This window comes from Urocitellus parryii, chromosome 4 (assembly GCF_045843805.1).
Source record: "Urocitellus parryii isolate mUroPar1 chromosome 4, mUroPar1.hap1, whole genome shotgun sequence".
Lineage (NCBI taxonomy): Eukaryota > Metazoa > Chordata > Mammalia > Rodentia > Sciuridae > Urocitellus > Urocitellus parryii.
The window spans coordinates 202,366,898-202,382,634 of record NC_135534.1 but is presented as its reverse complement, the minus strand read 5'-3'; the positions used below and the strand labels follow the sequence as shown (position 1 = coordinate 202,382,634).

Below are 15,737 nucleotides of genomic sequence, written 5' to 3'. Positions count from 1 at the left end.
GAATTAAACTGAACTTTAGCTACATAATATCAAGGGAGGGTTATTTCAATTTAATATTGATTGTTCCCCTGAAATTTGAGCATAGATATGGAAGAAACACCTGCTGAGATTCACACTGCTTTCTAAATTATTTTGCATGCATGAAAATATTATTTGTGTACCTTCTCACTACTATATGATGAACATTTGAATAAAATAAAAAAGTCATAAAATTCTCAAATATGTACCATTCTAATGCTTTTTTATGCTTAAGAATAAAAAGTATTATATCCATCACAATTATGGTAGTCAATAAATAACTGTACATCAGAAAGCTTTAGTAGACCTGGACGGATTTAGTGGAGAAAAAAAAACAAAAACAAACAAACAAACAAAAAAACAGAAACTAGCATAAAACCTAAAAGAGTCTGCTGTAGAGTTGAGAGTTCCAGGTTTTACAAGAGCAGGTAATTGCCCAGGGGTGAATACAAATACAAATTCAAATTCTGAGATTAGTCAATTTCCCTTAGTTATTCTGAATAATAAATCTTTAGGGTCAAAATACAAGTCCTTTCAAGTATTTACATCATTTGTCTCCAACTTTTGCACCTGAACTATATAACCTGCAAATATCAACTATATAAGAAAATAGGTCTCTCTGTATCATGCCTATATTCTTCAATAACAAACATATTATTAAATAACTCACAAGTATGTCTTTACCATACATTCATTTGTGCATTTTTTATTGATATCTCTGAATTAGTTAATACAAATCCTTAAGCCCCAAAGGTCATAATACTGTGCTAAATCTAGGTGAATATGAAAACACAAACTTTTCTTAAAAGTTCTAACAATTAAATTTTAGACAATAAAAAACGTCCCTACAAATTATAACACTAATTCCAACCTGGTGACTTTTGAGGGGCGATTGACACCTAGCCAAAATCAGAACCCATTCTGCCTGTTTAAATGAGAATATTCCTCAGTCTGAAAAATTATTTATAGAGATTTTTTACTACCCTTGTATACTGCAATGTTATTTCCTTTCCCACACACTAGCAAAGTCCATTTTCACAACTGCTATAAAGCGGCATGTTCACAGCTAGTAAAACAACTCAATAAATAGCCTCACGAAGCTATAGCTGTCTCATATCCTTTCCTCAATAAAAACAGAGGTGAACTGCTTATTTTCAGCAGCACACTATAAGAAGACAGAAGCATTATGACTGCTCATACATTCTGACTATCATTTGCCACAAGCTATATCTGTCAGCATTAAATAAAGCTGCATTATAAATGTAAACAAAACACCCACATCTACAAAATGAGCTGTCCGCCATGGCTGTAGGCATGAATTGAACCCGCTTATTGACTCAGGTTGCTCTTTTTATTTATTCTTCTACAAAGACATGCATTTACTTTACCCTACAAGCACACTGGGTTTCAGAAAGGCAACTTGTCTTGTCAGAGCAAAGAAGGTACATGTGGAAAAATGCATATCTTAATAGAATAACATTATGTGGGCAAACCTTGACCAATTGTTTAAAAAAAACTGATTTATTTTTAAAGGTTATCCTAGATCAAAACACTAAGTAATCTATAAACTCAGTTCTTAAAACATATATTTATGAACTACAAGATAATTTACTCTAAAAAAACAAAGAACTTTATTTTCAATTATCTCATGAAAGGGGTAGAATGATAATCATACAATTAATTGTCCCACCCACCTCATCTTGGGTATGCACTGATAATATCTCATAGAAGTAGGGAGCTAAATATTTAGGGAATCAAATTAGGCAGGGTACAAAGTTATCTCAAGTTAAAAAAAAAAAAAGTTTCTGTAAAACCTGAATACATCAACTGCAGCCTAACTTTTGTACTTCTTCCAAGTGCTCCACACCTACTGCAACTGTGTAGAGCTTGAGGTGACACCCAAAACACAAAGAATGTTGCAAGCTTGGAAACATTTTGCCAACCTCATTTTTTAAAACCCTGAGGTGTTGACAGATAATTCTGAACCTATAGCAGTAAATTTACATTCTTATTTAGAATGTTTTTCAAAAGGGAGGATGCTGGTCTCTAACAGCTGGGCTCAAGCAATCCCCCTGACTCAGCCTCCCAAGAAGCTGGGATTACAGAAAGGCACCACAGTGTCTGGCTTCCTTTCTCTTTATTATTGTTCTATGACAGGACATAATGCTCCAGGATTGGACATCTAAAATACAGATACATAGGATTCCTGAAAGCCAATATAGCTCTGATAATATTCCAACAGGTGTGCTATATATACATCAAGACTTATTTGCAGGCTTATTTTGAAAAGGACCATCATCATGCCAAATCAGGACAAATGAAGGTAAGTTTTGAAGACATTCATTACAGACAGAGCCAGAATATACATATAAGCCACTTAATAGGCATGCATTACAGGGAAACGGGAAAAAACAGCATTCTTTCAAACAACCACATGGGACTCTTCTGTGTAGTTCATCAAATAATTTCTCAATTAGTTTTTCTCCACTACACAGATTGAATACCTTTGCCTCATGGAGATAGAAGACATAGCACTAGATTAAAAATAAGCTTCACAGCCAGTTACTGCCCAACAGATTTCTTTTTTTTTTTTCCCTCGTGTTTTTCATTGTAGATGGACACAATACCTTTATTTTATTCATTGATTTTTATGTGGTGCTGAGGATTGAACCCAGGCCTCTCACATGCTAGGCAAGCACTCAACCACTGAGCCACAACCCTAGACCCCTCAACAGATTTCTTGATGCCAGAAAATCTGAAGGTATACACAGACCAAGTACTCCAAAGAGGTTAGTCTTCATTATCACCTGTTGAGCAACTGAATCACTGAGAGATCTGAATATTTATACCTCTATCCCTAACTGCAAAACATTCCACAGACTACAAGTCTAGATATTAAAGGCAAGAAATAAAATACAATGGTTAAAATATTAAGAGGTAGAGTTACAACTTATTCTCATGTAGAACATGAGAATAAATGTTCAACAAATGGTCCATTGCTTCTCACTATTCCATAGATGGGTATTAATTATTACTGCTTTTCCTTTCTAAGATAAGCTTGTTAACAAGAATTAAGGGATTGCTTATAGCTGCCATCCAATGGGCAGGTTGCATCATTGTTTATGATGTTTACAGAAAAAAAAAAGGGAAATCGGTACAAAGAAATAGTACGGAGTAATTAATGTATTGTAGTGTAGTAATTTCCACTTTCCACCTCCATTTAAATAAAATAAAGCTCAGTAATGCTAGCGTAAATCAGGGGGAGCCACAGGGGAGCACAGCCAGGCAAAGACATTAAAGCCAAACCAAAGCCCTTCTTCACCCAAGCTACTACTATTATTACTTGTGCAAAGCAAATATTCAGCCTCCAACCCTAAATCATTTCAATTCCTATTTCCAAGTATAATTTAATCTTTTTCAGCGACACTTGATGCTTACTTCATCACAGCATAATGACAGATTAAAAAGTTGTTGAATTAAATATTAAAGAGGACTTCAGGCAGTTCTGCATTTTTAAGGAATAACACAGATTGGGGATGAAATGAGAAGCCCAAATGCATATTTTATACCAAAAGGAAAGAATACATATATTTTCCCTCCAGGCCACCTACTTTGTAATAAAACACAGGGCAGGTTTTATTTAGTGGATAAAATGTGAAATAATATCATAAGCTTCATATCACTATAATCTGGAACCATAAAATGATGTCAAAACAAATGATATTATGTAAGAATATAATTTTGGGGGCGAGTATCTCATTTAAATATTTGAAATATAAGAACATTCAGAATTGATCACTTCCACATTTTGATTTAAAAGTTTTTAATTTTTTGGAAATTTATCTCAGAGATAATCTCATAAATGATAATATCAAAAGTTATGTAAATAATTTTATGATATAAACTCTTCTGGGTAGGTGGGTAAAAAAAAAAACTTGAGGGACAGTTATAAATATAGTTCCAATTAAAATGCTGACTGGGCTGCTAGGACCAATTTTGGAAGCTTCCACTAGATTCAGGTAAAAATAAAGAGGAAATGTTCATAACAGTAGTACCTAATCTCTTAAATGGAATGGAAACAGTCAAAAATACCAAATTTTCAACCAGGGGTGATGGTGCACACCTGTAATATCAGTGACTTGGAAAGCTGAGGCAGAAGATTTGAAAGGTTGAGACCAGTCTCAGCAACTTAGCAAGGCCCTAAAAGCAGCTTTGTGAGACACTGTCTTAAAATTTTTAAAAACTGTCTCGAGGGGGAGCTGGGGATGTAGTTCAGTGGTAAATCACCCCTGAGTTCAATTTCCAGTATCAAAAAAGAAAGAAAAAAAAGATGAAAAAATTTCCAAATTTATACTTAACAACATATACAGAAAATGAAACATGCGTATGTACAGTTACAATTCCGAAGGCCTAAATTTGGTATATGTTTTTAATTTTGTTGTTGTTTGTTTGTTTAAACACAGGCTCCCTTCCCCTCCTACCCAGGCTTAAAAGAAACTGAATTTTCAATTCTTGTTTCATTGTGAATTCAAATAATTTAATTGGAGAAAAATTAATTCTATAAATATTATATTCAATTGTTTGATGACAAACTACAATCTTTCGTACATATACAAATTTTTACATAGTATGTAAGTAGTTTCTTCTCTGCTTTTTTCATTTCATTTACCTATTACTAACATTGTCAATTTGACTGAAACTCAAGATATTGCCATTTTGTAAGTAAAAAATGGGCATCACCAATCTCCTATGGTTCAACAATCATTTTAGAAAACTGCATCTTTATTTATTCTCAAAGAAAAGATTATCAACAATAGAATGTTTTAAGTAATTAGAAATGACATTAAAATATGTACCATATAGAGGGATCAACGTTTTCTTATAGGCCAAGTCAGTAAATGTCATTTGTTTTAAAAAAAAAAGTTCATTTTTGGAAGAAACACATAGTACAAATGTCAAAAGAATATTAAACATTTTTAAAGTAATGCCTTTTTATCTATTTCGTATATAGAAAAAAGATAAAGGTACTGGTTTCTTCAGAAATTATGGCTTTGGCTTTGATAGAGCTAAATGTCATCATGGCTGGCAACTACACATGGCCTTGAAAAGATGGCCTAATTCCTTTTGGAAAAATTTTCAGTATGATTGCTCCTGGTCGAATGTGACAGGATTTACTCATGAAATGTTGCAAACACAATCCTTTATTTTAAAGAAGAGCATAAAATATTACCATGGAATTATTTTGCAAACCTAAAAAAGGAACAAGGCTTTTAATATTTCTTTATTAATCTCAAAATTTCAGCGTTCTGTTGCTCTGCTGGCAAGAATACAGGCTAGTCATTTCTTGCATGCTTACTGTTTTAATCCCACACAATTAGCTGCATAAACTACACTGCAGAAATGCTACACAACAACCTTTCCTGGTATTCTGAAAAACTACCAAAAGAAGAAAGAAAGCACATATATTCTTCCTATGAGCTCAATACTTTTTGACTGGATTTGGTCAGTGGGGATGGGAGGGAAATAGTGGTAACAAAGAGCAATTTTTCCATGGTTTCCATATTTAAATCTCAAAAAAAGCAATAATTTAATTTTCCTAAATGTTTTCCAACCAGCTACAGTAATGAGGTAATATTCCTCATCACCTAGGACATAGTACGTACAGAACAAATGTTTGCACAATTCAATTCCCTTTGGAATTCCGGCTCCCATTGAAAAACTCAGCCAGTAAGTTAGGATGCCTCAAAACCAGTTACGGTGGGGAAACCTCCCAGAAGATTTCAAATCAATGGTGAAGGATTTTGGTTGGCTGGCTGGCTGCTTGGTTTCTCAACCACCATGTTCCTGGGGTGTCCTTGTTTTGCAATTGATCTGGAATTCTTTCCCTACGTGTTGAAAATGTTCGCACAGTGCTGACGCTGAGCCCTCGATACTCAGGTCTACAACGGCCCAGATTAAAATCAGGAAGTACAACCTCCCCGGCCTGGCAAACCAAGTTTCTGTTTTGGGCTGGAAAAAAAAACTAACTTTCAGGCTTCGTACAGGGTATGGTGCACAGGTGGTGCTGACACAAGGGCACCAGGCCGACAAGGCGCTCTCGGCCCTGGGGGTGGTGGGGGGTGGGTAAGGTCACTTCGGCTAGGGCTGCTGCGCCCCCACGGCTCAGGGCGGCGCGTCCATTGTTCTCCCGCCACGACGGGTTGGTCTGCGGCCTGGCAGTGGTGCGGGCGCCCCTCCCGCCACGCTGGGAGGCCCCCGCCGCCAGGCCCCGCTCCCCACTCCCTGCCGCGGCGGGGCGGGGGCGAGCCGCTGACAGCGAGTTCTCACCGCCCTGACTGCATAATTAATGCAAATGGAGCAGCCTCCGTGTCATGTGCGGGCTCTTTGGGCTTACTTTTGTGCGACACTTACACAGGAATATTAACTAGAGAAAGCAGCATCACAACAGGGGTGGAAAATCAGCCTGTCAGGGACTCATTCCAAATGCCACGGAAAGCCGAGCGGCTTCAAGATTGTTTCATCAAGGTGATTGAGAACAAAAACTACTGCAGAAAGAAAATTCGGCCTTAAGCTGAGCTCCCACACAGACATTATTTATCGCTCTAGATCTTTATGCAAAATTCGAGATTTGAGAAAAGGCGTGATGCTGCTGCGTGTGTGAACAGCCAAGTAAGCCTTGTCAGCCGTGCGTGTGCAAACACGCTTTTACCCCACACATGTGCAGACGCCCTTGAACATCTCCCAGCCAGGGAAGAAAAGGCCCAGGACAGGAGTGACCTTTCCAAGGGTCAGTGAGTTACACCGAAAACCACAGGTGATGGGGGCGATCCCCCACTTAGCCAAAAGGAAGGCCCACGTCCCAGGGGATGCTAAAGAGTTCCGTGATTAAGGCATCCAGTTTATAGTACTGTAACCCACTTCAAATCAAACCAACTTAAGACACTTTATGGTAATCTGGTCACTTTTTCTTTTCATAACCTGCTATACCCAAAATACTTAAAATCCAAAGCATATTTTATACCTCCCCAAAATTGCATTTCTTCTGAAATAATCTTTATTTAATTCTCATAATCATCCAGAATATTCCATATAAAATGTATCCCCTTTTCCAAGGGAGTTAAAGGTTATTTCCCAAATCTGTCTCCAGCCTTATCTGTGGCCTGCTAAATAAATAAATAAATAGATAGATAGATAGATAGATAGATAGATAAATCTGTAAGTAATAATTTATATATCAAATATACAGATTTAGTTGCTTAAATTCATTTAGACAAACAATATTATAAATTCATCAACTGCATTGAGGCTGTGTTTTTATAATGGTAAGTAATCAAATCCAAAACTTTCCTAATATTAAGTTTTTACATATTTTAAGGAGAGGAAATTAAATACATTAGAAAATAAACTGGAAAAAAAAAACCTTCAGCAGGGAAGAAAGAGTATGGTTACAAATTTTAAATCCAATATGTTACATGTAAAGGAGGGAGGGGTTGGAGTGTAATCAAATCTTATGTCTCCCCCAAAATGCCATCAAGTGAGTGAGTTTGTTTCTAGCAAGACATGTGTCACCTCTCCTTTCATATAACAGAGTGAATGTTCTCAAAGAATTCCTCCACACAAAGGGGTCAATTGTATGCCACTGAATAACCTTGCACATATTTGTCTATTAAGTAATTGAGAATTAACTCCATCTGTGTGTCTTTACTGGCTTAATTAAGTATATGTACAATAACTACAAATGATACCTTTATCCATTCAATACACTACATGGCAGAAGAGATCAAAATGGACATGCCAATCAAAAGGGTTTACAGGAAGCAGTCCGTCAGGCCATTATTACACATTAAAGGTATTATATTCAATCATTGTTAATATCTTGAAAAAATCCTGTCTGCACATTAAATCACTTTTCTCCAGAAGTAACATTTCTTTTATGTCTAAATGCACATATTCCTTCATCATGCTCCAGTTCTCTTACTAGAGATGGTAGAGATCTATTATTCTCCATTTTTAAGTCAACATTCTCAGCAAGTTTTACTCCTCTCTTTACATGATATTACTGACTCATCACATATTTAGGTAAATACTCCAGCACTTAAAAAGGGGGGGGGGGGGATTCACAAACTATATGCTGTGGCCTATCTCCCAAATCTTTCTTTACTGTACTAAAATTTTTATTGGTGTTCTGAGTTAAGAATTTCCAAACTGACAAAACACTGTTTTACACTCAGTTCTTTTACTTAGTAAGTTTTATAAGATAAATTCATCCTTATTTTGTATTAACATCTAAATTAATCTAATTCTGGAACTTTTTACTTTTAAGAACTTAATATCTTAGAAATAACCTATCAACTTAAAAAAAAAAAAGAGGACTGGGGCTGGGGCTCAGCAGTAGAGCACTTGCCTAGCATGTGTGAGGCCCTGAGTTCGATCCTCAGCACCACATAAAAATAAATAAATAAAATAAAGGTATTTATTCAACTACAACTAAAAAATGTTGTTTTTTTTTAAAAAAGACATCAAATTTAGGATCAATACACAAAGCTATGAACAGAAAAATACCTTGAGACACTAATGTGAAACCTGAAGCTCATTGATTTGGTTCCTGATAACATGCTATTAAATTGGCAAACATGCTGACCTTGTGTGCAAAGGCAGAACTGTGCATGTGAAACATAAAGTTAAAAAACAGCTTCAAAATGACTGTTTAAAACTGTAGGCTACAAACCTTAAAATACAGACAAGCATTCCATAGTTTATTTAAAATTGGCAACCACAATTTAACAAGCTATTCTAACAAATGATTAGCATAGCATGTGCTTTTCTTTAGCCATCAATTATGACACAGGGTAATGCAGGGCACAACTTAAGTGTCAAATTACAATATGCTATACAAAACCACTTTGCAACACAGCTTTCTGTTTGCTTAGCAATTACTACAGAGCACACTGCCTTTCATGAAAGGAATTGGTCAGAACTGTTTATAAGAATTACCACAAATGTTTATATATTTATATTATACAGAATTAGTTGACTAATTTGAATTTCATAAAACTAAGTTGAATTTCATAAAACTTAACCTTTAATAAGATTTCTGGGTTATTTATCCTTTGTTGGTTTTAAAGTATACATATAACCAAAATAGTATGGATCTTTTTCTTCTTAAACATAAGTCTCATCTATGATGTGACAAAAGTGGCATAGTACTTTTTTAAGATGTCTTTTCTCTAATTTATCCAGTGAAAATCATTAAAATTTTATCATTTAATCGCTGGTATAGTGAAATCTAAATTTAGTAAAATCTATAATCATTCTGAAGATATAAATGCATTTCTTTATAATCCTCAATACAACAAACATGAATTCAAATAAAAAATAAACAAGTAGAATTTCAGAAACGTGGTTCAGGTTGTAGTTTTACATGGCAATCAATATTTCAAATACTTTATCAATGGTGAAAAATGAATAAAAGTTATCTGTCTTAATTGTAGGACTATCCATTAATTCATAAAATTCTTATGTGAATAAATACTTAATGAGAAAAGGGAAAAAATACACAAAACAGTTTTTATGTGGGTTTTTTTCCCCCTTCTGCTGCTGTCCTTTCTCTTCCATTTGCCTAAAGGCTCTCAGTAAATTACACTCCCAGTAAATGACTGTAATTTACCCGTTGAATTCCCTTGTTCAAGAAAAGCACAAAAACACATTCCAGCATTTCCACAGCTCAAATTTACCATTTGGGATGTCAAGAACAATCCATGGGCAGTAATTTGAAACTGTTTGAACCTTCAAATGAGGGAAATTAGAAATGTTTTGAGAGCTAAGATTTTCAGTGAGGAGATAAAAACCTGATAAAAATCTCTAACTATTCTTTTCCTTCCTCCCCCCTCTGATATCAAAGTCAGAGGCCTAAATAAACTAGTCCACAGTGGATTTTGAGACAGTGCTATAGAATACAGTTCTAATAATGAGTCAAATTTACATTTACTGGGTTAATTTTTACTGATAATACATACTATATAAATATCATGCTTAATGCTAAAACACAGATCCTGCTTATACAGTTTTCCCAACACAAGTGTCTCCTTGTTCACTGACCATCACTCGAAATAACTTTCTCTGGTACAACTTATATGAGCAAAGTTATAGAAATTCAGGGTTCCAGGGATACGCAGCAGTTACAGTTAATTATTTGTATAAATGAGAACAAAGACTTTCTGTTCAGTTACATTTCAGTACAGAGAAATGCTGTACACAAAGAAAGGCAGACATTTACGTTGGCCACACAAATTTTATCAGTTAATATTTTAATATTTAACACAGACCAACATATAGAATAAACTAGTATAATCCCAATGTAAATAATTTCTTAGTACTGTAAGACGTACACATACACACACATGCACACACACTCACACACACTCTACAGTTAAGAACATTCAATAACCAAAACAGCCTATTTCACTCTGTCTAAAGGCAGGTTTTCATATGGCAAAATGGTTATAAATCCTCATTATCCTAAATAAAATTACAGCACTTTAAACATTTCCAGGGAGAACATTCTCTCTTCTAAACAACTACCTTAGCGAGTAATAGGAAGCAATATGGTTGCACTTGTGTCACAGTTGGAAGCCTTTTTAAACTGTCGCCCTGCTAGCAAACCGATTCTACATATTAAAATGAATGTGTTGCTTATTTCAAGGGGGAAAATCATTTATAAAATCAAGACCATTATTAGGATATTGTGACTTACTTCCTCTTTAAAATGAACCAAAAGTACAGATGGCAATATATATGTTCACATAACTTAATTCTCCATCAGTGGTTTGATCTTATAAGAAAATAAGATATTCATGAAAGAGGAGATTTTGCATATTTAGTACTTAATAGCCAAACTAGCCTATTAGCCCAAATATTTCACTTTTAGTAATAAGATAAAGTCTTTACAAATGTTTCCTAACTAAATTACAGATCTTAAAAAAAGTATTTTTATCTACTTTATTTAACAAGTGCATCCTTTTCCTAATAGTTGCATCGATATCAAGAAGAATGTTCCCTATTATAATAGTTGCATAGTAACTATAACATATTTATAGTCTAGATAGGCTTAATAGTAGACATAAGCTGAATATGTGGGCCCAACTTTCTATTGTATCCTAAAGTTCAAAAAGAAAAATGAATAATGAGCATTACATTCAGTGGGCACATGAGAATGTTTTACTCACACTCAAATTTTATTCAATTGTGGGGGAAAAAAAACACTGGAAATGATATAACTTCTGTGCTTTTTATCTAGGTATACAATGGCCCTGTAATTTTTTAATCCTACGCAAATGACAGAAGAAGTTATAGATTCCCAAATGAAGGTTTGTGAACATCTCTCAAGAGGGATTTGCAGGGAAGTGCTGCTCTCTATCGAATGATTGCTTTGCTTGTTTATTAAAACACTCCTTGTAGATTCTTAATCATTAATTTTTGAATCTCAGCTTTTCTTACATTTGGAGAATGTATTCAATTCAATGAATATTTCCAGCATACTGTGTACTACCATGCTTAACTGGGAGAGGCAACTAGTAATAAAGTAATTAACTCCTCAACCAAGACTGTGTATGTTCTGCTGTTGTTCTTGATTGAAATTTTCTCAGTTAATTTCTAGACAATTACATTATCTACTTCATAATTGTAAACCTGGATGAATTGTTGCTAAAGTTGCATCATGGTTCATGCCAACACAACCTATGAAAGCATAAAAACTCCTGTTTCTAATGTCACTGTTATCAAGCCAAAAACAATTACACTCATTTGAGTTATGGCAACCAATAAACTTAGATAATCACCATATGCAACACAACATTTTGGCACTTGAACTTAAAACTCTTGTAGACAACTATAGATTGCTTCTAATGCAGAGCACTCTTGTCCTACCCAAGGCTGCCAATAGAAATGCCAAAGCTGCTGAATACTGCGCATCCTAGTAATGCTGTCAGTAAATGGCACATTCACACAGCCCCCAATCCTCTCTTCCCAGGCATGGTCTTCTCCAGCTGCAGCTTAATTTCCTGTGACTTGCCTAATTACTGTAATTAAGGATTAATTGCCATTAATTATTCACACATAAGCTCATCGCAAATCATGGGGTAAATGTCTTATGAAAGCTGCCATACAAGCCATGTATAAACACACTGGGATGCTTCAGGCAGGCGAATCTATCACTCAGCCCTCAAGCAAATCTCTGTGCTTCTCTTACAAAAACAGCTATAACTCTCAGAAACTCGACAGTCCTTTCAGGTAAGCATTAGGTTACAAAGCATGTTTTCCTGTGGAAGCCACAACGGTTTTATTAGTACTATAAATGCTGTTTTATCTTTCCAACTGCTATTTTTATGTTTCCATTTTTATTCTACGGTGCTCAGTTTAGGACAACCACTTGCTTCAAGGAGGAATGTTTGCAGTTGCTGCTTTCCCCATCACAGTTTGAAATAGTTCCATGTGGTTTACAACATATGACCATGCAACTGAGATCAGCATGACCAAAAAATAGGGAGGAGGGGTGTAAAAAGAAGAAGAATTATTATTATTATTATTATTATTGATCAGCTACACAACTGGGTTAGAAACCATTTGATTTTCAAAATTCACAATTGCTCTGCTGGATGTAAATAAGCCATAGCACGTATTTAATCCCTGGAAAGGTGTTCCTTTTCAGTCAGGTTACCTGCTTGACCATGAAAGTACCAATGACAAAATGAATGAAATGGCAGGGGAGCAAAATAGCCTTCTATAGATTATTTTTGTATTAGCTGGGTTTCCTGTTTTAAAGATAACATCTGGTATTTTCACAATTACAAAATACAGACATTGTTCCTTTGCCAAGCTAGAAAATAAATTGTTTCTTCCCAGAATTTTTAACAGACCATGTGCTGATGAGGGAACTTCCAAATCTCCTAAGTCTAGAAATAATGCTCCTAATGCTCTTCTCTAGTTATGTAGGTTTTCCATGTCTCAATGACTTAAAATAGAATAATTCATTTTAGCAACAGAACAAACGATAGTATATGTTAAAAGAATGAAACTACAGCAACATTACATATTATCACTGCCCTAGGAAATTCAAATCTAAATAAGCAGAATGTTGTTCTAATTGTTATGTTAGTTCTATCTTTAGCAAATTAATGCATGAAACATTTTCATTTCAGTATGTTTGTGTGTCTTGAGTTAACATTTATGTAAATGGACCGTATGGCAGATTTCTAATGTTTCAAATGCTACTCTAGGACAGCAACTTTTTCAAATACATCATTTAAGAGATTCCCCACCCCCATTTTCTGCAATACTTAAAATGGGGTTATATAGCAACTAAAATAATTTACAGATTTAAAATCTTAAATTGAAAATATACTGCATGAATCACTAGAGACCATAACTATAGTCAAGCAAAATGACAATTAAGCTTACAGTCACCTACTATTCAAAATAAAAAAGTAAATATATGACCTCTTATTGTCTAATAGCTAATTGTCAACATGTATTTAAATTACAATTTCAATCAAGCTTTAAAGGAAAAAAAAGAAAAAATTTAATGCTGATAATAGTTCCTCCCAAATCTACTGATGTGGATTTTTCGTCCCTGCAAAAGCATTAGAGTAGAAAATTATGGCTTTTAAAGATATCTAAATCTGAATTCTTGCACTCCTACTCATGAGAATTGCTGTATATCAAAGTACTAATTTTAAAATGTGGACACTAAATTAATAATAAAATTCACAAAAATGATTTTAGTAGAAATGTATAATTTTATTACAGTGATAATAAATTTAATTGGTTTTTATTGTTGATTTTTAAACCTACCTAAAGTTCAATGTTTTAATTTAGCTGTCAGTTTACCAACTAATTCCTATACCCCTGTCCTAGAGTCAGCAGTTAGTCACACAGAGAGCTGTTAAAAATCTACTATTCCAACACACAGCTTTACCATCAATGTCATCTAATTGATACTTCCCTATTTTTGTCACCTTGCCTTGATGCCAGCTGCCAAGCTCTGCCATGTCACTTTCCATTTATGGACTCCCAAGTCCCTTGATCTGGCTAATTAGAGTTTATGTGTTAATTGGAGTAAATACAAAGATGGGAGTCACAGGCACAAATTTCAAAGCACAGCCATAAATTGAAGAGCTGATAAGCAGGGAAAAGATGCCTTCATGGAACAAGTGTCAAGTTTATTTTATCATTGGAAAAAATCCAGAATTTCCTCACAAAGTGACACCTGTAAGTTTTTTAAAAAGACTGAATGGGAACAGTAACTAACACATTAAGAATATTGCTCTATAACAGCAAAACACACAATACACCCAAATTTAATTCAAGAGAGCAAATTCTCTCTTTTTTAATTCCCAGAACTGTTTCTATTCAATAAGACAGTTTCTTATTTTTACCTTATATCACAGAAAATATATACCTTGGGCTAGTCATGTAATTCAGTAGCAAAGCACTTGCCTAGCATGTGCAAGCAAAACAAACATACACACAACACACACACACACAAGAAAGAAGGAGGGGGAGGAAAGGAGAAAGGAAAAAAGAAAGAAAACATACGCTTTGAATTTAATTTTTACTAAGAAAATCTAAAAGAAAATTCAGTATTTAAAATAAGGAGATTATTATTTAAACAAGAAAATAACATTTTAATTAACATTGTTAATATATTAATACTCTTTCTGCTAAAATTTTTTATTTAAAAATAATTACCACAAATACAACAAAAGGAGTTCCTGAATACTATACAGATCAAGGATACTAGATTTCAGACACTTAATCTCAAGTGATTTAAGACTAGATAACTAGAAAGAATGCATGATTTCTTGTGATTAGAGAGTATTTCCAATACCCTCAAAAACTTTCCTCACCAAACCATTGCTGTCACCTAGAGACACTGCTTTTCTGGTGGAGGATGAAATTACTTTTATCTTTTTTTTTTTAATAATTAACATGGAAAATAACTGAAAGAACTGATAGTCTTCCTTTATTAAACAAAAATTCACATCTGATCAGTCATACTTTTTTGACAAAAAATGAGGATTAATTCATTTGTTACTCGTTACAACTACCTGATATCAGTTACTGATAAGAATAATAATAGAAGCAGCAGGGGCAATAACAGCTAGTACTAATTTTACTTAACATTTTTATAGCACTTATTGCTTACAAAGAGCTTTGACATATATTACTTTAAGTTGTGGTAACTAAGATAAGTTAGGTACATGTAAAACATGGAACTAAGGATTTTTCACAAAAAGCATTCAAACCACTTTCAGGTTGAAAAAATATCACTTGGCCATACCAGAACAACAACTCTATCGTACAAAAGCATCCATGTAATAAAAAATATTAAACATCTAAGGGTGCTTCTCAAAGGATCTTTTAAATTAAATTAATAGCTTAATATTCGTGAAATGGGTATATCAATAATCCTCAATCTTCCTTCCTTTTCTTTATGTCCTTTTAGTTGACAAACTATGGTGCTGTCTGAACAGTCTATAACTTCAGTTTTACATTCTAAAGATGTTCCCTAGGTCAACCTCATGTTTCTCTTTCAGGATTCTAATTTCTTTTAGTATTTTCAACTCATTTGCAACAAGTCTGAAATTAATCAACTTTTTTTTTATTATTTTTTTTTTTTAATATTTATTTTTTAGTTCTCGGCAGACACAACATCTTTGTTG

At 34.3% G+C, this 15,737-nt stretch overlaps 1 protein-coding gene across 1 annotated transcript in view; it reads right to left on the bottom strand.

The window, feature by feature from the left end:
* Pbx3 (PBX homeobox 3) overlaps positions 1-15,737 on the bottom strand; it is a 207,175-nt gene that overhangs the window by 71,282 nt on the left and 120,156 nt on the right. The window lies entirely within an intron of this gene.